Source organism: Monodelphis domestica, chromosome 4 (assembly GCF_027887165.1).
Source record: "Monodelphis domestica isolate mMonDom1 chromosome 4, mMonDom1.pri, whole genome shotgun sequence".
NCBI classification, from domain to species: Eukaryota; Metazoa; Chordata; class Mammalia; order Didelphimorphia; family Didelphidae; genus Monodelphis; species Monodelphis domestica.
The window spans coordinates 71,762,855-71,787,792 of NC_077230.1; the positions used below are offsets into that span (position 1 = coordinate 71,762,855).

At 35.4% G+C, this 24,938-nt stretch overlaps 1 protein-coding gene across 1 annotated transcript in view; it reads left to right on the forward strand.

The window, feature by feature from the left end:
* The window catches only part of NECTIN3 (nectin cell adhesion molecule 3), a 203,227-nt gene that overhangs the window by 84,414 nt on the left and 93,875 nt on the right, over positions 1-24,938 (forward strand). The gene's annotated exons all lie outside the window — the stretch shown is intronic.

Genomic DNA, 24,938 nt, shown 5'->3' on the forward strand with positions numbered 1-24,938 from the left:
TATATTCATGAGTTACTTTTGGAGCAGTTATACTGTTAACCTTTAGGAATTTCTCCTGCCATTTCAGCTTGGATATGGCAGTTATTTTACTAGAAATTAAATTTGCTTAGGGTGCTTAAGGGTGGGGGCATCAGGGAAGAAAATCCCAATCAAGTGCTGGGGCAGGTTCAAATCATCAGACACTTGGAGCAAGTGTCTTAACCCCTTGCCTTTCTGTCCTTGAGTCGTCATTAAGTTTAAAAAAGACTAAGCGAGAGAATGAGAAATGCTTAGCTGCTCCCCATTTCCTATGGACTATTTCCTTTACTGTTTGTTTTCAGAGCCTGAGACCCTCTGATAAGCACCAATTATACCACCTCCAAAAGTAGTTTTTTAGACGATAAGCTGATATTTAAATGGTGGCCTGTCCCTTTCCTACAGAGACCGATTCTTTACTCCACTTTCTCTGAGGGAGGAAATAAATAAGCAGATATAAACAAAGCTAACAATCTGCTAGAGGTAGTGCTAATGGCGTAGGGAGACAGAAAAGCGTATCTCTCCCAAAATTAATCCAGTAACTGAATGGAGGACCTTTTAGTGGTAGCAACAAACTTGACAGCAAGTTGAGGAGCCTCACAATAACATCGTAGTCAAAGCATCATGGGGTTAATTAGGAAATTAGGGGAGTTTGGAGCTGAAAATTTTAGGAAGAGATCAGGAAATTGGAGTAGCTAGGAAAGAAGTGTTCCAGGTATGGCATGAGCAAAAGTTATCTATAAGGAATAATGAGCTTAAATGGCATATTGGGAGAGGGTTGCCACCTAGAAAAATAGCGAAAAGGTGTTAGGGAAGGAATCCAGAGACACTGGACCCCGGCTCTACAACTGGTTGGCCACTGGACCTTGGTCAGATTGTGTCACCTTTCTGATACTGTTTACTCCTCTAGCTTTAAAACACTGTGATTTTATGTACTACTGTATGGACTGTCAAGGTGTGGCTTTACCCGCTCTGGGAGTGGATGAACTAGAATTGTGGATGAAATGATGAATTTAAATTAGCAACCAATTTGTAAGATAAGGTATTATGATTCACATGTTATAATCTACTCATAGAATAATTATATGGTTATTTGTGTTTTAAATTAGTGTTGTGGTATCAGAATGCAAAATACATTGTAACTGCCTGTAATCTTGCTGGTTTCTGAGAGATCTCTGAGAGTGTGTAATTAACACCTGGTTACCTTATTGATGATGTCCTTATACATATACACTGTGCTCTGTTTATCTGTTGTGATAGCCTTTTAAGTTCCTATCAAAAATGGTCATAAAATGCTTCTTCTCCTGGTGAAGAAAGGATACATGATGTAACTGAAAGACAGTGATCCTCACTCCGGGTACTTGCTTTGATTTGTTTGCAAACCCTTACCTTCCTTCTTAGAATCAATACTGTGTATTTGTTCCAAGGCAGAAGAGCGGTAAGGGCTAGGCAATGGGGGTTAAGTGACTTGCCCAGGGTCACCCAGCTAGGAAGTGTCTGAAACCACATTTGAACCCAGGACCTCCCATCTCTGGGCCTTGCTCTCTATCCACCGAGCCACCTAGTTGCATCACACTCATAGTACTAGTTGTCAGAACCAGGCACAGGGACCAGATCAAGACGAGACACAGTCTGAGACCACATCAGATACTAGAGAAGTTTCTCTTAAAAAATGATCTTTGATAACTGGGGATGTAGACTGTAAGCGATCACCCTGGTGCAACTGTCAGTAATAGAGAAATAGGTCTTGATCAGTGATACATGTAAAACCCAGAGGAATTGTCTGCTGGCTACAGGGCAGGGGGAAAGAATATGAATCGTGTAACAATGGAAAAATATTCTAAATTAATTAATTAAATAAAATTTTTCAATTAAAATAAAGAAAATGACCTTTGTCCAAGTCTTAGCTCCTCCTATCATTTCTGTGGAAGAGGTGACACCCACTTATTCAGCCATTAATGATTATTATCCTGGGGAAAATAGCACCAGAAATAAGTTTTCCTATCTCCACTAAATTACACCTCTTAGCAGCCAGTGCTGGGAGGCTTTCCCTTCTCATTACTAGTGACTCAGAGCCCTGAGGTGCCTTCAGCAGTCAGGTGTCTTCCGTTGGTTGGTATTCTATAGAAGAAATTATTCTCAGTGAGTGTCATTACTATCTAGATGTGAAACTACTTATATGTCATATCCTGTGAATGGGTTGCCCCAAGGCAAAATGTCTGTTAGGAAATACCAATTCTACTAGTTTTGAGATGAAGTATTCCGACAGTAATAGGGATAGTTATGTCTAGGATGTTTAAATATCCCTGTCTCATCATATGGAGAGAATGCTTTGATAATTGCAGATGGGTAATTTCATCCGTGTGAGTGAGTACACCCTCCGCTGGTGCAGACTTTTGCTTTGCCCTCACAAACTTACATGCAGACACTCTTTTGATAGAGATTTTTATATATCTTGATCACAGCCTCTTCTTTATTTTTAGCTCAGCTATACCTGCGCCCTTTGCATATTTGAAAGATCTCTGTTGGGTTAGATGGACGTAGATTATGTTATCCTCACGCTCACACAACTCTTCAGTGGAACCATAATCCCAGGAGTGTATCTATTTTCCTTCACTCCTCTCGATCACAACCCATCCATTCCATTCCATTCTGTGGCATTCTTTGATGTGAAGAATGAGATACTTTCCCCATCACAGAGGATGTCTTCTGAAGCCAGAAGATGCCGGTGTTTAAAAGATAGGAAGATGGGAAGAGAGCTGTTTGGGATTATCAAAAGTGTCCTTTGGTTTTCCAGGTGCAGTCCAGCTTGTTCTCCTGGTAACTCTTTGGTCCAGGTCATCGTGTGTGTGTGCATAGAGAATGTATGCATAAATTTATTTCATATGTATGTGTGTGTAGATAGACAGACAGACTGATGGATGGATGGATGGATGGATGGATAGGTGGGTCGGTGGGTGGGTGGGTGGATGGATGGATGGATGGATGGATGGATAGATAGATACATAGATAGGTAGATAGATAGACAGACAGACAGACGGATAGATAGATGGATGGATAGATAGATGGATGGATGGATAGATAGATAGATAGATAGATAGATAGATAGATAGATAGATAGATATAATCCTCACTGTGATATATGTAAATTTATGGACATATTTTCTCTCTCAATATATAGATATATAGAAATCTTAAAGGAGGCTATGTGATATTCCAGGGCTGATAAACAAATAAGAGAGCCTACCTATCTCTAAGAAATTTCTCTTAACTTGAACTCTATACCATATATATGGTATATACCTCTCTCTATAAGTTCTATGCCATACACACACACATACAGATAGATACACATCTTCCCAATGTACATATAGATATGTATATGCTTAGTAGACATATATATGAACATATGACCATGTGTTCCCATTACTGATATGAGTCACCATCATCACCGTCATCTGGATCAACTGCTTTTATACAGCAATACTGCTAAATACATTCAGTTATGAGAGTAAAGATTTATATTATATATTTATATTAAGATGAACTAAGAATGAAAATAAATAGAAAAAACTATAGCATGTAGTTGAACTAACTCAGCCTTGACCTATTCAATCAAGGCATTAATTTGGACAAGATGTCAGAGTAATAGGTAGAAAAAAGGATGCCGGTGTTGACTAACGGATTGATGTAGATGTTGAGGTAGATATAAATCAGTTAACATAACAAGGAAACCAAAAGAGTCAAAGCAAATTGTTGTCTTGGTTGAGGAGAAAGAGACAAAGGCAGCACTAGTTTAGATTATAAATTGACTGTAAAATCTTATGGAGAAGAATGATGAGAGTTTGTAATCATTCTCTCATAAAACAGAAAAGCAATGGAGAATAAAAATAGTTTAATGAAAACCTGATAGTTGGCCCAACTCTGCAGAGTTATCCCCGGGATATTCAAGGATGAAAATTGAAATAGAACAATAAACAAAAGAAAAATGGAAAAGATTTGACTCCATTTTTATGATTTTCTATCATCAAAGACAGTAGAGCCACCACTCTTGGACTCTAATATTGCAATACACATACATACATTTTCTAATCTGTATCAACTTTTCATAATTTTTTCAATTTTGTCAAAGGCATTTTTAATAAATGTTGTCAAAGAGGATTTTAACTCTGTCTATTTTAAGTTAATTAAGAACCTTTACTAGAAAAGGAAGTTCATACCCTAAAAGACCACAAGCACTGCCTCCTTCCTGGGCAGTGCTAGGCAAATTGAGAGACTGTGATTGGTTCCTGAAATATGACAGGGAGAGCTGATGGGTGGAGAAAACTGAGTATAAGCAGGAGCCTCTGGGACCCTGGGCATTCTTTTTTGCAGTCCTTTGCCTCGTGGGCGTGAGCTCTGGTGAGATTCTTGGTGGACTTTTGGCTCCTCGGCTGATTGAAGCTCTTGGATGCTCTTGGACAGCTCATCATCTTTTGAGGCTTCGGACTTAGGCTTCCTGATTTGGACTGATTTGGATTCTGGTGAAGACTGACGAGGGGCTTCCTCGGGTGAGCCTACTTGGCGTGAGAGACTGCCCTTTGTGGCTCAGCCTCTTCCATGTCGGGTCTTTGGTTATTGAAACGCTTGGCTGGAGCCACTTTCCTGGGCTGGTGAGATTTGCATTTGGATTCACATTCGTGGTCTGGAGGCACTCAGAATGGTACTTAGGGTGTTTTTAGCTAGGTAATATTTTCTACCTTCTTCCTACACTATTTTGCTGTAATAAAGCTACTAAAGCTACTAACAGTCTCATGACTTAATATTTCATTATTATAAATGGCGGCCACAACTTTTTAATTCTTATATTTGTCAAACCCATTTTAATTATTACAATGTGTTAGTAGAGTATAGGTAGACCTTTGTAAGCATTGTAGTGGATCAATTCTTTGTCATATAAATGACAGAGAAATGTAGACAAGTTCTCCTTTTGCTTATTTGTTGATGATGAAAGAAGAAATTAATTTATTAGAGCAAAATGTCACTGTAAAGATGCCATGAAAAATGTAACAGAGAGATGATCTTTGATGGTAGAGATCCAAGTAAGAGGGAGACGTATGCTTTATCCAATGTATTTGCCACTGTGTTGCAGGATATTGGGTATAGAACTCAAGAGAGATTCCTTATAGATGGGTAGATTCTCTTATTTGTGGAAGATAGCATACTGCATCAAGCCTTAGAATAATACCACAGAGTCTCCTTTAAGATATTCATATATAAATTTATAGACACAAAAATATTAGCACTTAAGAATTTGGATTAGCTATCCATATTGAAAAAAGTAAAACAAATAAAGGATATTAATTTGTCAAATTTATTGTACAATATGACGAACAATCAGTAGGGCTTGCCCATCAATATACAAGTATGAAAGAAATATTAATAAAAACAAACCTCAAGCAAGCCTGGAATTAAATGAGAAGGAAAAGGTGTAGAGTCGATTAGAATAACTTCAAGAAATTGCAGAGCATTTCTTCCAGAAACACTGACCTATCCTTTTAATATCAGTATTTCCTTGGAGGTATTGTTATTGGCTGCGAAAAGTCAACAATCTCTTGAACTATTAAAAAAGAATATTGCAGGTGTGAAGCTATGGCAGGTGTGAGCAGGCTGCAACATAATGAACTTCAAAGAAGTGGAATAATAAATGTCATCAAGCAAAATTATGAGCAAAAAATGATGAATTATGCACATGAGAACATGGCATAACAGGTAGACAGCCTAAGTGTCATACATAATTCATGACATCAAGAAAAAGTGAGGAAGGCATGAATATTACGCATGATGCCCCTGTAGAAGGTATACATATGAGGGCGATCCCTCATGATAACCTTATGAGAATACTTGGAAATAATTGTCCCAGATGGGCAGATATAGATGGATTATGACCCAATCATTTTTCTCAGAGAAAATATTTAAATTATTAAGTTAATAGATCACTTTTCATGTGAGCATTCACACACAATCCAGATAGACTTTTTCGTAGTTAGAGAACCAGTTTTAGCATTGAGAAAACTTGGATTCTAATTCTGCTTCAGATATACAACCAGGCTAAGGAACTTAGCAAATGAGTTAATGTCTCAGTATCCTTGGGGCAGCTGGCTAAAACAATGTTATAGGCATGTTGTCTTTCTGTATGAGTGTGGAAATTTCTACTCTGGGAATTTCTTTTACTGATGCAATCAGACTGGACCAAAATTTACTGCTATTCTAACAAAAAGTAATACAAGTTAGAAGAAAGCAAGAAGGCAATAGTGCACAATTTTTAAGAAATAGTAACATGTTCTATTTAAATTAGCTACTATGCTGTGATAATGCAGCATAGATAAGAACCAACACTAATACAGGGTATCACCCTAAGGAGAACAAAAGAGCCTAAAAACTTCCTTGGCCAGTCCATATTTGATCTTTCTGTCAAATAAAAGGAGATGAAAACTAAAATTAATGAATATAAAAAATCATAGGGACCTTTAAAGCTGTTTGTTCAATCACCGAGCATTTATTAAACACCTTCTGTGTGCCAGGCAATAGTTAAATATTGTAGATAAAAAAAAAACAAAAAAAAAAACAAGTGGATTAGTCCTAAACCTCTAGAAACTTACATACTTTGTAAATAGTCATTCAGCCTTTAAAGATTCTCAATACCACTAATTGTTAGGAAGTCTTTCTTTACATGAAACCTAAATTTATCTCCTTTTTTCCCTCTAAATCCTTACCTTTTGCCCTAGAATCGATACAGATATTAGTTCTAAGGAAGAAGAATATTAATTGGGGTTAAGTGATTTGTCCAGGTCACACAGCTAGAAAATGTCTGAGACCAGATTTGAATTAAAAACCTTCCAGTACCAAGGCTGGCACTGTATCCTACCCACTAAGCCATCTGGCTACCCCCAATTCATCTCTTTTCAACTTCTACCCATTGATCCTGATTTTGCCCAGTAGGGGCTAATCAGAATATACCCTCTTTCACTAGACTGCTCTTCAAATAGGTCGAGTTCTTATCCTTTTTTGAATTATTAATCTCTTTGGTAGTCACTAGTGAAGGCCAGAATCACATTTTTAATTACATAAAATAAAATAAGGTAAATAAATGTAACTAATTATATTGAATAATAGTTTTCAAATCAGTAGATTTGCTGATTGCAGCTTAAGAACCCCAGAACCTTCAGGTGAAGACTTCTCTGATGTTTACCAATGTAAACATACCAGGTTTCTTCTAGTTGATATATAGCATAATCTTAGGACTTAAATACCATTTTCCTTTAGCTTTCTTTTGGCACACTCCGGGTTCTTCAAAGGTGACACCCAGAATTGAACACAACACTAGACGTTTCCTGATCTGGGAATGGTGGAACAGGATTATTACTTTCTTGCTTCAGTTGTAGCAGAATACAGTTTTACATCATTTCATCTCAATTGGACCCTCCTAAGGCAATCCTTGTTCTTAATCATTTTCCTACCCATGATATTGGCCATTTCAAACATTTTTTATCCTTCTTCAAATCTCATAAACACCCTTCCCTTATCCTCTCAGCTAAGGATTTTGTTTTAAACATTACTGAAAAAGTGAGTTCTTTTGCAGAAACCTTCCTCTTTTCCCTTCCTTATCTGACATTAACTTAGATATCTTCTCTTGAGTATATACTCTTTCACTTTTCTCTCTTTGAAGATGTGGCTCTCCTTCCCAAAGCATATACTTGTACATGCATTCTCACTTCTCTGGCCAATTAGATAGATCCTTCATCATCCCTACCTTAAACTTCACTCTCTTTCTATTTACTGGTTTTTCCCCTTTTGCCTTCAAACATGCCTCTATCTCTCCCATTTTAAAACCCCAAACCAAAAAAATCATTCTACCATTTCTTCTGTCATTTCATATCTTCTTCTTCCCATCTAAGCTAACATTAACATTTATTTCCTTTACTTTCTCTCCTTTCACTTGATGCTAAACCTTCTGCAGTCTGGTTTATGACAAACCTTATTCAACCGAAACTGGACACCAAAGTTGCCATTTTGGTGATCACTTGCCAAATGTAGTATTTTGATATTACAACCTTTGGAACTGTCAATCACCTCCTGAATACTTTTTCGTCTCTTAAGTTATTAGGAAACAACTTTCTCCTGATCCTTTTTCCTACCTGTCTGACCACCCCTTCTCATTATGAAAGTATAGGTGTCCCCCATGCATGTTTTCTGGGCTCTTTGTTTCTCAATATTGTCTCTCTTAGTGATCTTATCTGCTCCCATGGGAAAACATTTTATAGCTTTTTGGTGTTAAATTTCACTCCATTATATTTGGTCCAGAATTCATGTCTGTTGAGATTTTTTTTTTTAATCCTTACTGTCACCTAATATGACACACCTTGTGTCATCTTTAGGTTTGATAATGTGTCTTCTAGACTTTTAACCAAGTCATTTATAAAAATGTGAAATAGCATAGGGCTTGGCAGCGGCTCAAAATATAAACTTGCCTATAAATTTTTAGAGGACAATAATGAAGTTTACAGGTGTTATCGTCTCATAAAAATATAAAAAACAATGGAGGAAGAAAATGTGTTTGCGGAAAAGTTGGCAGGAAACTAACTTAAGGCATATCATCCAAAGAATTATTTCACAACAAACTAAAAATGGCAAGGATTTATAAAATTATCTACCAACTAGAACTACCAAATTGTGATTCTAATTTCACAGTCTTATAGATTGTTAAAAAAAAAAAAAGCACAAATAAAAACTTATGCCCTGTCAACCAAACATAATACTCATTTCTGCCTCATAAGACTTAACAAAGTTTATTGTTTTTGCTTGGCATGCCCCCTCTCCATTTAGCCACCTGCTCCCCATCCTGTAAGGCCCATGTGTTCTGCCTCTTTTATAAAGGCTTCTCTGAGGACTCCATCCTACCTTATGGGTACTATAGATTTTCTCTTGAGAAAAAGACAAAGTAGTGACACTGATTTTCTTGTTTGACTAATGGAATTTCTCATTACTTCATAGCAATGCTTTATAATGTCTTGTTCAATTGCTGTATGTATTTTTTTCTCACCTTGATTTCTAATCCTATTATTGGCAAAAAAAAATTCTTTTATAGGGTTTTTATCAGGTTCTTGTGCATGTTGAGGCTTTAATAGCTTACTTGTTATGTTACTCCAAATAACATGTAAGTAGTGTTTCAAAGCAATTTTATAAAATAATTGGCAAATTTGCATTTCAAAAATGTTTTTTTAAGTTTTATAACAATTAAGAACTTATTAAAGGATTCTCTACTATATCTCCTGTAGTATAAATTGCATCAAGTATATTGCTGAGTAGGTATTATATGTCAATAAGTACTTGGCAATTGATTTTTATTCCTTTTGAATAATTTATGCCCACCTTCAAGCTTACCTTTACTATAAAAATTGGATGATCTCTGGACAAATCAATAAATTATATCTCAGATAATTGTCTACAGAGAAGAAGTCTTATGACTATAGTGTGTGCAAACTGATATATAGACCAGCCCCTAACACAGATTTCTGTATAACTTTGCACTTCACATTAAAAATTATGTTTAGACTTTTTTTTTTAAATTTTACCTTCTGTCTTAGAACCAATACTATGTACTGCTTCTAAGGCAGAAGAATGGAACTAGGCGATGGGGGTTAAGTGACTTGCCCAGGGTCACCCAGCTAGGAAGTGACTGAAGCCAGATTTGAACCTAGAACCTTGCCATCTTTTTTTCTCTTAAGAATTTAAACTTGCTGCTTCAGAGTTCCCCATGGATAATGATATTGCTGTCCTCATTGTTGATAGTGGCTCTGAAATGTATAAAGCTGCATTTGCAAGAGACGGTGCCCCTTGGACTGTCTTTGCCTCCACTGCTGAATGCCTGACACTTCAGAAGGTGACCGTGGGGATGGACCAGAAAGGCAACTATGTGGGGAATGATATCCTGAGCCAGAGAAATATTCTGAACCTGAAACATCCAACTGAACGTGATATTGTCCCCTCATGGGACAACATGATACCATACTTTGGACAGTGAGCTCCGCGTTGCCCTGAAGAATACCCTGTGCTGCTCACAGAACCCCAAAGGCAACAGAGAAAAAGTGCCTGACATTATGTCTGAAACCTTCCACACTGTAGCCACGTACATTGCCATCCGGGCTGTGGTGATGGACTTGGGTGACAAGAGTGCTGTGCCCACGCAGGAGGGATATCCCCTTCCTCAGACCAGGCTCCACCCCATGGGACTGACTGATCATCTAATTCACGGAGATCTTCCTCTTAGAGGCTCTCGCTTCATGACCACAACAGAGAAGGAAATTGTGCGAGGCATCCAGAAGTTGAGTCAGGTTGCCCTCGAGCCAAGCAGGAGGTGCCCGCTGCTGTGTCTAGTTCTCCAACCACCTGCCTTACTTGTAGAATCCACAAAAGTACCTTCAGCTCAGTCATGAAATGGGATGTTAACCTTCATAAGGATCTGTATACCGATTACACATCCTCTGGGTATATCATCATGTTCTGCAAGCATTGCTAGCAGGATGCAAATGGAGATTAGTTTTGGCCCCGCAGCACAGTGAGAATCAAAATCATCAAGCACATGCCATACAATCCCCCAGAAAGATACAATGGCATAATTTTATTCATTTATTTTTGGGGGCTTGACTCTGGATTTAAAAACTGGAACAGTCAGCGGTGAAGGTGACAAGCAGTTTAAGAATGCTGGAGATAAACATCCCTAAGTTTCTAGACTATGTCTTTAGGACTCTGATTGTTCCTTTTTTTTTTTTAATAGTCATATACCTACCTCTGTGAAGTATTGCCCTACACAAAAGAGCTACTTAACAGAAATAAGGGAGAGATGAGGAGGCATTGCTTACATGCAAATTATGCAATCCTTACAAAAGAACAAAAAACGTTTTTGTGTTTTCTGCCTTAATACTTGATCCTTTAAAAAAAAATTATTAGTGATATAGTGACCCTCTCCTTTCCCTTCCTGCTACTCCCAACAAATGTGACTGAAGAATTTTTTTAAAGTCTCCCTAAAAGTTCCATGAGAATGATGCCAGTCTTTGAGGGAGAAGTGTTCCTTTACCTGTACACTAACTTAAAATAGTTCAAATAAAAGTGTATATTTGTAAACAAATAAATATTCCAAATTAAAGTGGTTAGTCTCTCTTGATGCACGCTGATAAAAAGGAATAAGGATGCAAGATGATTCTGCCAACTTTCTGGATTTGCATTTTTGTTTTAAATTTTATTTATCTTGGCATCTTTTACTTTTCATCACTTTTTTGGAGTCTGTATTTAGAAATATATATCCCTTCCCACTACCCACTTGGAAGTTATCTACTATAACAAAAGATCGAAAAAGGGGAAAAAGTTTAAAAAGAGCAGTTCAGAAAAGCCAAACTGTGTAATCATTGCATCTGATCATATGTACAATATTACATACTCATATTTTCTTCCTCTGCAAAGAAAGAAACGGTGGCACATTTTCTCAGATCTATTTTTGAGAATACATAAGCCAATAAACTTGTATTGCATAATATAAGTTGTATAATATAATATAATATCTGGTACATGAAATTTTGGTCTAAAAATCTCAGTGTTTCTATTTTTGTTAGTTGCTGATTTGAAATTGATCCTTTACTTTGTGTCAGCAGTTTTGTTGTATATGGAAAATGAGTTCAAATGGTAACCATTTTATCCTGGTATTGGCATGCAAAATGAGCTCATATTAATAAGTTTAATTTAATTTTTACAGAAGGATTCTATATAAATTCCTATCAAGCCTTTAAAAATAAAAAAGTACTGATCATCCCTCCTGAGCATATTTGAATTGGTTGAATCTTAAAAACTCAATTTCCATTTTTCTTCCTTTTTAAAACTGTATCCTAACTAGAGGCAACCTTTGGGGGAAAAAAATGTTTTGGAAAAGTTTAATTTCATAGTATTGGTTTCATATGTTACTGCCTCTTTTGAAATAAGTGTTTTTCACCCTAGAACTCCTAAAACCCCCCAAAATGCATGCACTTAAGCTATTTTTGACATGAGTAACCTTATGTTTTGTATTTAATACCAATACTACGCAACATCTCTTTGGAATGTCATTTGCCCTCTCATTAAATTGCATTATGGATGAATGAACATTGCAATTTCATAGTTATGCCTGTCAGTAAGGAATAAGTATTGTCAATAAATCATTTTTCACTTTGCTTTGCTGATCAGGGGCTATTAGACAGCAAAAATCTTTCAGGTCTCAAAACTTTAAAATGTTGTGTTGACTTAGATGATTTCATTGTGGTAAAGAAAGCTTTGCTCTGAACTTTTCATTCAATGACTAACAAAACTTTCTTTGGTGTTAACATTGAGTTAGTGGGGGGAAGAAATGATACATATTTGGTGTTTGAAAAATGCTTTTGTCTTATTTTTGTTTGAGTTTTGGATGGAATTAGTTGTTCGGTCTGTATTTTGTGTTTATCTTCAATTATTATTTCTGATCCCCATGTATTAAAATCTTCTACTAACCTCCCATATACTATATATCCTGTTTAAAAATTAAAATCTATTCTGTTAATTGATAAATTATTTGTCATGGATTAGTCACTGAACTTTTGGAAATTAGAATTTAACTTCTATAGATGGAGATGATCAAAACAACTTATGGTATCTAATTAATTGCTTATCAAATATTTAGTTCCTTTCTTTGTTAAGTTTTTAAGGCAAATGAAACTCTTAATCCCACTGATTTGGGTCATGGGAATTTTTCTATACTTTGCCAGAAATGAGATTGTTGAGTTTTTGATCATTAACTGTGTTTGTCTACTTTGTGCTGTTACAGATATTAACTTCTTAAATTAATATAATGTAAATTCTTATTTTAAACTGGTTTCTTAGCAGTTTTATTTGAGTATTAACCACTTATATCAATGTCATGACCATAAATGATAAATAGCTAGAGATGTAACCTACTAGTTAGGTAAAGGTTCAAATCTGGCCTCAGACATTTTCTAGCTATGTGACCCTGGGCAAGTCACTTAACCCACATTGCCTAACTAGCCCTTACTGCTCTTCTGCCTTGGAATCAATACATAGTATTGATTCTAAGATGGAGGGTGGGATGGGGAGAGAGACAGAGAGGGAGAGAGAGGGGGAAGGAAGAAAGGGATGAAGGAAGGAAGGAAGGAAGGAAGGAAGGAAGGAAGGAAGGAAGGAAGGAAGGAAGGAAGGAAGGAGGGGAGGGAGAGAAGAAGAGAGGAAGGGAAGGAAGGAAGGAAGGAAGAAAGGAAAGAAGGAAGGAAGGAAGGTGGCAAGGGAGGGAAGAAGATAGGAAGGAAGGAATAAGGAAGACCTTTGGTTCAACCTTTTCTTCTGGCTCAGTGCCCTAGGTAAGTCAATAGAATAGTTCTTGATCTGTGTTGGTAGAAGGGATTTTCTCATTCGTCTATGAAATCTAAAGTCCTGCCCAAAAGATGGTCTCAGATGATACATGTATAGACCAGGAGAGATTTGTTTGCAGGATCATTTGTTATCTAGCTTAACAGGCATAAGATGTAAGTTAGTGTTATGATTTCTCCCTGATAAAATTTTTTTATTTTTCTATATTCCATGTTCTATATATAGAAAAATATAAAATAGAATATAGAAAAATATAAAATAAATGAAGAACAAAATAAATAGAATATAGAAAAATACAAAATAAAAATATACAGCAGAATATAGAATATATAGAGAATAATATATTTTATATTAAGTTCAGCACTTCAATGTAGGTTTTCATCCTCATACTGAATATATTCTAACTGAGATAATCTTCCAGGGTTTCTGTAGCCCAAATTTTCAGTTCTTTGCTGTCAGGCCTGACAGTGATCCTCTCCCAACTTAGACTGTCTCACTGGGGCTCTGCTTTTAAAGCCTTTCCATCTTGAGGACCTTTTAGAGTTTCCCTTCCAGTTGCATAGCCTTTAAGGACCCAGAGTCACCGCCATGCTATGCTGTGACATCACAGTAATATTGTAATTGATGAAGCTCATGTTAAGTGCTGACTGTGTGCCTGACACAATGCTAGGTCTTGTCGATACAGACATCAGGTCCCATCCCATTGTTCTCAAAACACTACAGGCTACCCTGGCCATGGATTGAATTCCAGGGTAAAGAAAGAAAGAGAGGCAGAACCCCAGAATGGCCTCCCTTGTTTTTCCTCTATAAAAAAAAGTAATACTTTCCCAAAATGTTGTCACAAATCACATTTAATAATGCCACAATTTAAGAAATAAAAATGACTTTGATACTGAAACTGTGACATATTTGACTCCTGAGCAAAGAGATTCAGTTTAACAATTTGCCTTGGGCTAGGAGTCAGGAAGACCTGAGTTTAAATCCATTTCAGTCAGCCTGTGTGTGACTGTGGGCAAATCATTTAATCTCTTTAGGCCTCAGTTTCCTCATCTGTAAAATAAGGAAATCAGACTAGATCTCCACATCTTCTTTCTGCAATAAATTATGATCTGATGTTCCAGTGACTTGGCAGAGGGACCAGGTGTCCCGACCCCAAGCCCAACACTTTCCACAAAACAGGCTGTCCCAGTGAAGGCTTTACAGAGCGCTTTCCTCAAAGTAATCCTTTGCAAAGAATCGTACAGGTTTTATCATCCCTATTGATGCATATTGTATGTTAGACACTTGTTAGACTGACAAGCATGTAGTTCTTGGAATTTCACACAGAGCCCGACCTGTGGCTTGTTCCTGATTATTATACAAATATATATTCTGAAAATTGCCTTATTTAGAACTTCCAGAAATAAGACTATTTTCAGGATTAATGAAATCTCTGTTAATTAGCCTTTAAACTGCTTGTTTTAATTGAGAGAATACTCTACATAATGTTATTAAAATGCCAAAGTATAAACAGAGAAGAAATAAAAGGATATTTTGATTTTCTAATGTTTCTAAAAGTGGTAAGCCTAATTTTTATGAGGGAAAACCTTTTAGATATAAATCTTTCCTTATGATTTATTTCTCTAGTATTCTTTTCTCATTTAAATTAGGTTTCACCCTTTCTTCCCCCTTCTAAATAGCAAATAATTTATAGCCTTATAGCCTTGCTGGTTATGTGACCTTGGCTAAATCAGTCTATCTATACCTTTGTTCCAACACAAGATTATCTAGGATCATTATGATTATAAGTCAAAGAGCTGTTATTGTCATTATTTTTGTTTTAGAGATCACCAACTGCTCATCTTTTGGGGAATCACAAGATTTAAAACAGAACATTTTCTAGGGGGGCTCAAATTTGTATCTCAATTGCTTCATTTGTAGTAGGTGCTTAATAAAAATGGGTTAAAATAATTTTCTTATTCTTATTTTTAAAATTTATTTATTTTTAAGTATTTTTCCAAGGTTACGTGATTCATGTTGTCTCTTTCCCCTATTATTCCTTTCTGTATAGAATAATCTTTCAAAATCAAAACCTCCAAATCCTATACCCATATAAACAAGTGATAAATCGTTAAATCATGTTTTTCTTCCACATTTCTACTCAAAAATGGGTTGAATTTTAATATAATGTTTCAGTTGGTCAATCCTGAGGATTAGTGACTAAAATGAACATTTCATTAACAGTGAATTCTTCAATTTCTTCTGACATCATTAATTCATATTTATTAGAGACCTTCTAATATGAACAGAACATTCTGATGATAGAGTGATAATATGATCTTCTCCACCTTTGGAGGTCTTTTTTTTTTTTTAATCCATGATAGAGGAACCTTTCTTCATCAGGCATACTTACTGCAGGTCCTGTGAACTTTAAAAAAAATCCTTTAACAACTATTTCAACATAACTGGTTTCCTTTATAATCCTGTGTCTTTTATTTTGTCCATTTAAAAATATAATTCTGAGAAGACATCCATAGGTTTTAACAGACTGCCATAGGTAGTCTATGATAAATAAAGAAATGAAGAATCACTGCCCTACATGATATTGAAAACATTGCTATGTCTCTTGAATAGCCCTTGTTATAGGAATTCATTGGAGACTCAAAAACATAATAGCATTTTTCTCCAAAACAAGGTCTTTTTTGATTATGTTATATGTTTACCTAAAATTGGACTTTTTCTGGGGCAGGATAAGGTTAGGAGAAAGGTGAGACAAGTGTAAGTTATTACCTTTCTAAATTTCACAGAAACTTTGAAATTTACAGAATAAACATGTACTTGTTGAGAACAAGCAGAACCATTTTTCATTTTTCAAATAAGATATGTATGTATAGCATTTCCTTTTTTTTCCCCTGAAGAAAGCAAGTAACTTATTGAACTTTTGTAACTTTGAAAATTTACTTTGTACAACTATGAAAATAATGATCTCACATAGACTAAAAAAGGCTTTTAAAAAAAACTGTCAGTTACTCAGGGAAACAGATAAAGCAATGCTTCAAAAAGGCTTTGTATGCACTATTTTAAAGTTAATATTGCTGGATAAAATAACTGGAATAACTTAAATTTAAAAATCTACCCAATCAAAGGAAGATTTAGAATATTTTTGTTATTTTAAAAAGCCATCTGATTTTGGAAAGTTGAGAATTTATCAGTGGGAGGGAACAATGTAGAAAATTTGTGAAAAGATGGTAAAATAGATGATGGGAAGGCAGGTGATAAAAGATTCAAGTTCTAAAAACTACTGAGGGGAATAAAAAGGCAAAGAAATAATAAATATATTAATGATTCTTTTTCTCCCTCTTTGTCTGTATACAAGCTGGGATAGTTTAATTTGTTCTTTAGTTCCTAGAGAGTTTGAGGAGGAACAAGCTTGCATTTATTTATAAATAATTTAATTAAAATATAAACAAGGCATCTTGCTATGTACTATAAAAATTATGATATCTAAAATTTAAATGAATTGAGACCTTTAGGTAACTTTTCTTTTGGATATGTGCTTTCCCTAGAAATGTAATCATTGTCAAGAAATATTTTTAGGTTTTTCAGGTTAGATTATCTAAAAGAAAGAAACAGTGACAAAAATATTTCTAGTTCTTGAAATTAGGTCTTATTTTTCAATCTGGATCATTCCCATCAAAATTAGATGAATTAATGCCCCCAGAGCAGTGCTCAGAATGTTATGGACATCTTCAAGATAATTCCCTTCTTTTAAGTCAACTTAATATCTTTTGAGTGTTTTATTCATGGATTTCATTTGGAAAGTTATAGGAAATGGCATCTAGTTTGTATAGTTCCCCCCCATTCCTGCTTAATGCGCAGTGATAAGCTTTGTGTAACTTGCTAGATACAAACCAAACTTTTAGAATTTGGGTTTTCCTGAAGAACTTCCATTTCCCATCAATATCAGAGACAAAGGATGTAGATTCTAGAAGTGGAAGGATCCAGATGTTAAGTCCTAACATTTGTCTCTAGATTAAATCTGAAGACTGATTGGAGCTTTGATTTTTGTGACATAAATTATAACTAATAAGGAAGAAATTTTTTTTCTAAGTGAATCACAGTAAGTTTCTTTGGAGAAAGGAAATGTCAAAGTTTAGTATGCTTTACAGAAAGTTTTTTTTCCCTTATTCCTTCATTCTGTGTGAAATTAAAATTCCTATAACTATTTACAAATGAGTTTCTGGTATCAACTTGGAATCATATAGTGAATTATAGCATAATTATCATATGACTTTATTTTATAGATATAGCATGAGGCAAATCTGTCCTTTTTAAGAAAACTAAATATAGTAAAAGCTTAATAGAACACTGCTCATTAGTTGTCCAGTACATATTTTGCACCTAAGGTTGTAAAAATGTTTAACAGTATTTACACTTTATTACAGATCATCATTTCCTTGAATGAATAGATGTAATAAATATTTATGAAGGCATTGGGGGAGAATATTCACATATGAGTTCCAATAATTCCTCTTCTCCTAAACTGTCATTAAAAATTACTGCAGTGGATTGATAGTCATAAACTATAGCCTGATAGACTTAAGTTTCAAAGGGTTCATAGCATCTAGTCTTATCTCTTCATTTTACAGATGATTCAGAATTTGACCTGAGATCCCTGATTCTAAATCTAGCATTCTTCCTATTGCCTTTTGCTTTGTGTCTTAGGATAAAATTGTCCTATCTGCTGTCTATATAAAAAGGGGAAATAGACCAAGCTGGAATTTTCTTTAAGAAAAAAGTTTAACAAAACATTAGTCATTTAGCATCCTCTGAAGAGAAGAGAAAGTTTCTTATATTCAAGTTGGAAATAGATCATCAAAACAAATTGTTTCAATACTTGGTCTAAATTGGTTCTTAAGAAATAAATCTGGAAGTCATAATGCCATCTATTCTAAACTGTGCATCACACATTCTATTTAGATTTTTATGTCTACCATAAAAATAGATATGCTTAGATTCAACCATTCAAATGATGCATTGTGAATTGTAATCACACTTGGTCTGGAGAGATAGTGTTGTATTAATTTTTTTTAAGTGTTCACCTTGGAATCAGAGGAAACCTCAGGTTCCCTCTTCCACCTTAAGTATGTGACCATGGTTCAATCATTTTATCTATCTCACTTTTCTCATCTGTCAAATGGGAATGATTCCTGGAATTACCATTTCTACAGTCATTTTAAGGATAAATGGAATAATAAAAGTGTTTTACAGATTTTAAATATATAAGCACTATGTAATTATCAGTAGTTTTTTTTCCCATCATTTCCAATGTACTTAGTAGAATAGTATACATTAAATAAGCTGTACTAATAAATAAAAATGAGAATTTTCAGAGACACTGGGCTCACATGTACCTTTGGGGAGGAGGGGGAGAAGGGAAGATTTATTAGTCGAAGTATAATTCAAATTATAAGAGGAACTACTTGTTATATGTAAGAGCTTTTTTCAGATTCTTCATTTTCTATTAGTTCTGTGAATTTGAAAACTACTCCACCCTACTCAGACCATACTTTAGAAGATCTGATTTAGCTATTCCCTGATTATAACAATGAAGACTCTCTTTAACAGAAGCAGGAATGTCTTGTAGTACTTTACATTACTCCACTCTACTTAGACATATTTTAGGGGAAGATAAAGTTGTAATCTCCTGATTGAACAATGAAGGTACTTGGTTTTCACCTTATAATAAAGCTAGAACTGTTAAACTAAGTCTATTTTTAGATCTAATACAAAAAGATGTTAAGTAACTATAAAGGTTAAATTAATCACAGAAAGGTCAAGTAACTAACAAAAGGTGAACTTAAAGTGTGAAGAAGCTCAAAAGATAAAGAGTGGACAGTCCTGGAGAAAATCTAACCAAAGAAGGTGAGAAATAAAGAATGGGCAGTCCTGGAGAAAAGCATCTGCTGTGATTGGTAGATGTGAAAATTTAGAGGAGGAGACATGAGTGAAAGGTCTATAAAAGAGAATGAAAAGTTGAGATTCAGACCAGACATACAGTTGAGTTCAGGTGAGGAACTCAGCCTGGAGGAGCTCCATCAGACAGCTTCCTTGAGACAGTCTTGTGGTGACTTGGGTAAGACTGACTTCCTTTCACTTGGGCTCAGGGAGGACACTTTGGCCAAGGCCTTTAACTCCTGCCTGGCTTAGCCTGAGCCAGAGCAGTTTAAATTAACTCTTTCCTCTCTCTCTTCTCCTTAATTCCTTCTCTCTATATTAATTAAAATCACCATAATTTCCAGCTGACTTTTTTTTTTAATTTGGGATTTTCCCTGGTGACCAAATTAATTTAGACTTTAAGTCACAATGCTAAAAATTATCCTTTACAGTTTATATAACTAATTAGAATTTACCATCTGGTCCTTAAAGACCTAATAACTTTATCCAATTATTTGGGGAAAAGGGGTTAAGTGACTTATGTATTGGTTCAGTAATAATGGAGTTAAGGCTGGAACGCAAGTCTCCTAGTAACTTCCAGGGCAATCTGTATGATATTTATTACAATATTACCTGTCATTCAAGTGAAACAGGTTATCTGTTAGATGTGTTCCTGTTCAATGGGTCATGAGTCCTGCCCTTTAAGGCTAAAATAGGGGGAAAAAACAGAAGGAAGAGGGAAGGGAGCGTTGGGAAATTTGCTGAGACACGGCTACAGAAGGGCAGGGGCTGTGGGAGTTTCAAAGATTGGCAGCCAGAATTGCAACTGTCCATGCCTTGGCCTGCCCTTGAGCCTAATAGCCTTCTTCCACAGGCCAAAGTCTATTGTAGCCATTACATTGCAGAGGCTGCACAATTGGCACTGGGGACAGTGGCCGCTGCTTTGGTTGAGTGATCCCATACTTCTTAAACTGTCCTAGAATTTTTCTGTATTTGTAGATTGGTTAAAGACTGCCAAAAAGCTTCGGAAACTTTTTTTTTTAATATAGTTCTGATTATTTCATTCTTTCTAGTCTATGCTTTAAAGTAAAAAACAAAATCCAAACTCTATTCTACACAGCATTCATGCTTGTCTGGTTGCCTGCATAGCAGATGTCACATTAACTATGTTCACACAATTAAGGTTCTTCATTGATATGCTACGGATTCAGAAAGAGAAATGGGATTTTTCTGTGGAATAGAAAGTCAGAGCTCTTCTACTGGGATAAATGCACACCAAACACACTCTTTAGACTAACAAGAAGAGTGTTGCCACCCAAAAAGGTCAGACTGGAAACCAAAGGTTGCCAGCTCTTTAGAGAAGCAGAGAGAGCTTGGCACTTTCCCTAAGCATTCCCTCTGGCATTGGTTGGAGTATTTTATAGTCTGATTGCAATTTCCTAAAACCTGGTTCTTATTGAGAATCAGGTGGATGTCTAGCATTGTAATTGCTAGTTAGGCAAGAAAATCTACTAATTGGCTCCAACCAAACTTTCTAAGCTATTCCATGGCATGTATGCAATAGCCAAAGTAGCTTCAGTGCTGCCCAAATTTTTACTCATCTCTGTGGTATTTGTTCATTCTATTAACACTGACTTTAGAGTAGGCCCTTGCCTCCCTGGCTGATTTTTAAATTTCAAGCTCCAATACAATTTCCCCCATGAAGCCTATCTTCTCTATCCCTCCACTCTTTTCATGTAGAATTTCTCTACCACTCAACTTAACTCTTTGAATTTTGTTCCCAAATCACATTCTTCCTTCTATTATTGCTCTTTGTATGTTTTATACGTTACTACATTGTAAACTCTTGACAACAAATGACTTCCACATTATTCTGCATATAGTAGGTGATAAATATTTGTTGAATGTTTGAATTAAGGGAGATCCCTTTCAAGCTGGAAGATAGTTATAGGACCATTTTTTAAAAAATATGTATTGCAGAGTAATTTAGAAAGATATTTTCTAGGAATAAAATACAAATTCTAGGAGAATTTAGATAAATCTTTGGGAAAATTAGTAATTGATTCTAAAGAGAAACTTAAGTATGGTCATGGTGCTCTCTATCTCTATAGGTTATAAAGTCATGGAGGAGAGCTACCCTTTTGGTTCTTACTTTTTTTTTTCCAACCTTGCCTTCCGTCTTAGAATCAAAACTCTGTATTGGTTCCAAGGCAGAAGAATAGGAAGAGCTAGGCCATGAGGAGTAGCCAGGGTTGCACATCTAGTCTGAGGTCAAATTTGAACCCAGGACTTCCCATCTCTAGATCTGACTCTCCATTTACTGAGCCACCAAGCTGCCCCTTGTTGCTAACATTTTAAACACAGAATATGTATGTGTGTATACACAAACACACACCTATGGAATATATATGTGTATATATATATGTATATATATATATGCACACACATTTTTTAAACTAGGAGCTTTTTTATAGTGCTATGACAACTAATAACTACCATCCCATGCCTTTTAAAGGGCCATTATTTACTAGATAAACCATACCTTGACATTATTCATATACTTTCATTATTATCCTTTTATAGTAATGTAAGTAGTTACAAGTAGATTTGGAATGAGCCTCAGAAATCATCTACTCCAACCAGTACCTAAACAGTAATCTCTTCTACAATATAGCCAACAAGTAGTCCTCTGCATTTCCATTGAAGACTTCTAATAAGAAGCATAGTACTTCCAAAGCAGTCCCTTTCTCTTAAAGATAACTCTAATTTTTAGGAAGTTTTTCCTAAATACAAGCTAAAATTTTCCTCTTTGTAATTTCTACCTCCTTGTTCCTGGTTCTGCCCCTTGGAGCCCAGCAGAACAAGTATAAAACATCTTCCCTGTCAACTATTAAAGATACTTAAAGTAGCTATCATGCCCCACCTAGAGACTATCTGATATATGTTGGCATCTGAGAAAGGATGCCCATCCTATGATCTTTTCAACAAGGTCTTGTACCTTTCCCCTGGAAACTTCCAAAATGCAATGCCCAGAACTGGCCATAATATCTACTCTCTAGTCTGATGAGAACGCAGTGAGAAAATCAATTTCTTATTTAAAACTTTCTATTTCACTTGATGTACTACTTACTCTTAAGCTCCCATCAGCTTTTTTGATCTCTGTACCCTAATACTGACTACATACTGAGTTTGCCATCCACGGAAAGCCTCAGATTTTCTCTTTCTGACCAATAGTTATCTAGTCAAATCTCTTATCTCATCATCAAATAAAATCTCTGTCTCTCTAATGCCCCTGTGCAGCTCTGATGTCCCTTTCTCAACATCTGGAGAAGAATCTTAAGACAGAAGAGCAAGTTTACCGGATTTGAAGTCATCAGACATGGTGTTCAAATACTAACTTTACTAAAACTTTGTAACAGGCAAAATTGTTTAACTTCTCTGCTGCATTCGTAGAATGAGGAACTAGAACTCAAAAATCTAGAAGTTCCTTCTAGTAATTAGCAGATATTCCTCTACAGCTTTGAAAACATCAATTTCACAACTAGTTAAAAATATAAGTGTGTGTGTGTGGGTGCAGTGAGATGGATCAATGGATTGAGAGAACCAAGCTTAAAGACAAGAGGTCCTAGAGTTCAAATCTGGCCTCAGATACTTCCTAAATATATGACTGTGGGCAAGTCACTTACCTTCTATGGCTTAGCCCTTATCGCTCTTCTGCCTTGGAAGCAATACTCAGAATTGACTCTAATGGAAGGTAAGGTTTTCAAAAATAAAGAGTATATGTCTGTGTGTATAAAGTTATATACACATAAAAATTCAATTTCTTCAAAGAACTTTCCTAAGCTATAACAACATTTTTTTCCTTTTGGGAAGGTCTTTCCCATAAAGCAGAATGTATTGAAGATAGAAGGTCCTGGATTTAAATCTGGTCTCAGAAATTTCCTAACTTTGAAATCCACCTCAATAGTTACCTAATTCAGTTCTGTCATTGTAATTCTCCTAGTATAAAAATTAGCCCTGTAGAGGCAGAGCAATAAATTAACTTTCTTTGGATCATTGAACCAGGCATGACTTGCCTGCCTATAGTTATTTAGTCAGTATTTGTAGGCTTGAACTGTCTTCCTTTCTTTCTATAATGATGCAGTACCTCTACTTTTTTTTTAAGTGAAAGTGGGAAAAAGAAAGAGGAATCTATTTAGGCACTGACTTTGCTTCCAGTAAATCAAATTGGATTCCCTTTTACATTATTTTATTTGTTATAGTTTTCATGAAAACATTGCTGGTTAGGATAAAAATATTTAAGTGCATCTAAGAAACAAAGATTACAGGGTTCTCTCTAGTCCTGGGCACTCAGACATGACCTCAGGAAGAATCTGGCTCATCTCTATTATCTAGTTTCCAGAATTTGTAAGAAATTTCAAACCTGGAGGCAATTGTCCCTCTTTCTCTTCTTTGTTAATCCTTTCCAACTTGAGCTTCCCTTGAAACATTTCATCATTTGTCTTCTCACCCCCAAATCATTTTATATTTAATTGGGAAATACTAGTTACTTTATGTCAAAAGATTTTGTAAACTTCTATGGAAAATAAGAATCCTGAAAATGTCTCATTTCTATTTTTTTCCTATATACACACAAATATGTATATGCATATATATGTGTATATATATATATATATATATATATATACATACACACACAACCCCTCAAGTATATTGGAATGACACAGAATTATCCTCAAAACCAGACTAAAAAAATTGCCACCCCTGCCTGTGTCATCATTGCTTCTACTTCAATTAAGTAAATAAACACAACTTGTGGATTTTCATGTCATGCCATAAAAATGGCTTTTTAATGCCATAGTAGAAATTTCCCTTTGGCACAAAAGAGATTCTAATTAGCAGAACACGCCAGTGTGCCCATTCTGGATTTACAGTGTGTGCAGAAACGGCTTTGCCATGCTCAGCAGACCTCACATAACAACTGGGATGCTTACAAAAGAAAATAAACATTGACGAGTCATTATACTAACATTTGTAAACCCATTAATAACAACAACAACAAAAATTCTTGCTTAAGCACATACTGTGGTAATGAGTGTGAACATTGCATAATGAAAGTAAAATGAATGGAACAAAATATCAAGAGTTCTCAGTACAGAATGATAGTAGAAAAGGAGCCATTAATATGCTTGTAGATAGCAAGATGTAGCTACTTTTAACCTCTTATTTTGTTAGAGTATATGGAGATATTTAAAATAGATCTTGAGTTCCTTTTTTTTTTTCATAAGTGCAAAGAAAAGTGTCAAACTCCCAGTTAAAGCTGCTACTATAAACAGCAGGATGCTAGTAGATAGGGGAACATTAGGAAAGCTTATTTTGGTTTTTAATTTGATTTACAGTTTGGCTTTGTTTTTATGTAACTGAAAACCCAATGTTTTACATTCAGTACATAATTCTAGTTTTCTACTGACTGTTAAAATTCAGGTTTTGGTATCTTGTTCTTAATCCACTGAACAACCTAGCTACCTTTTTTTTTTTTAAATTATCTAGGCAAATAGGGTTAAATTACTTGCCCCAGGTCCTAC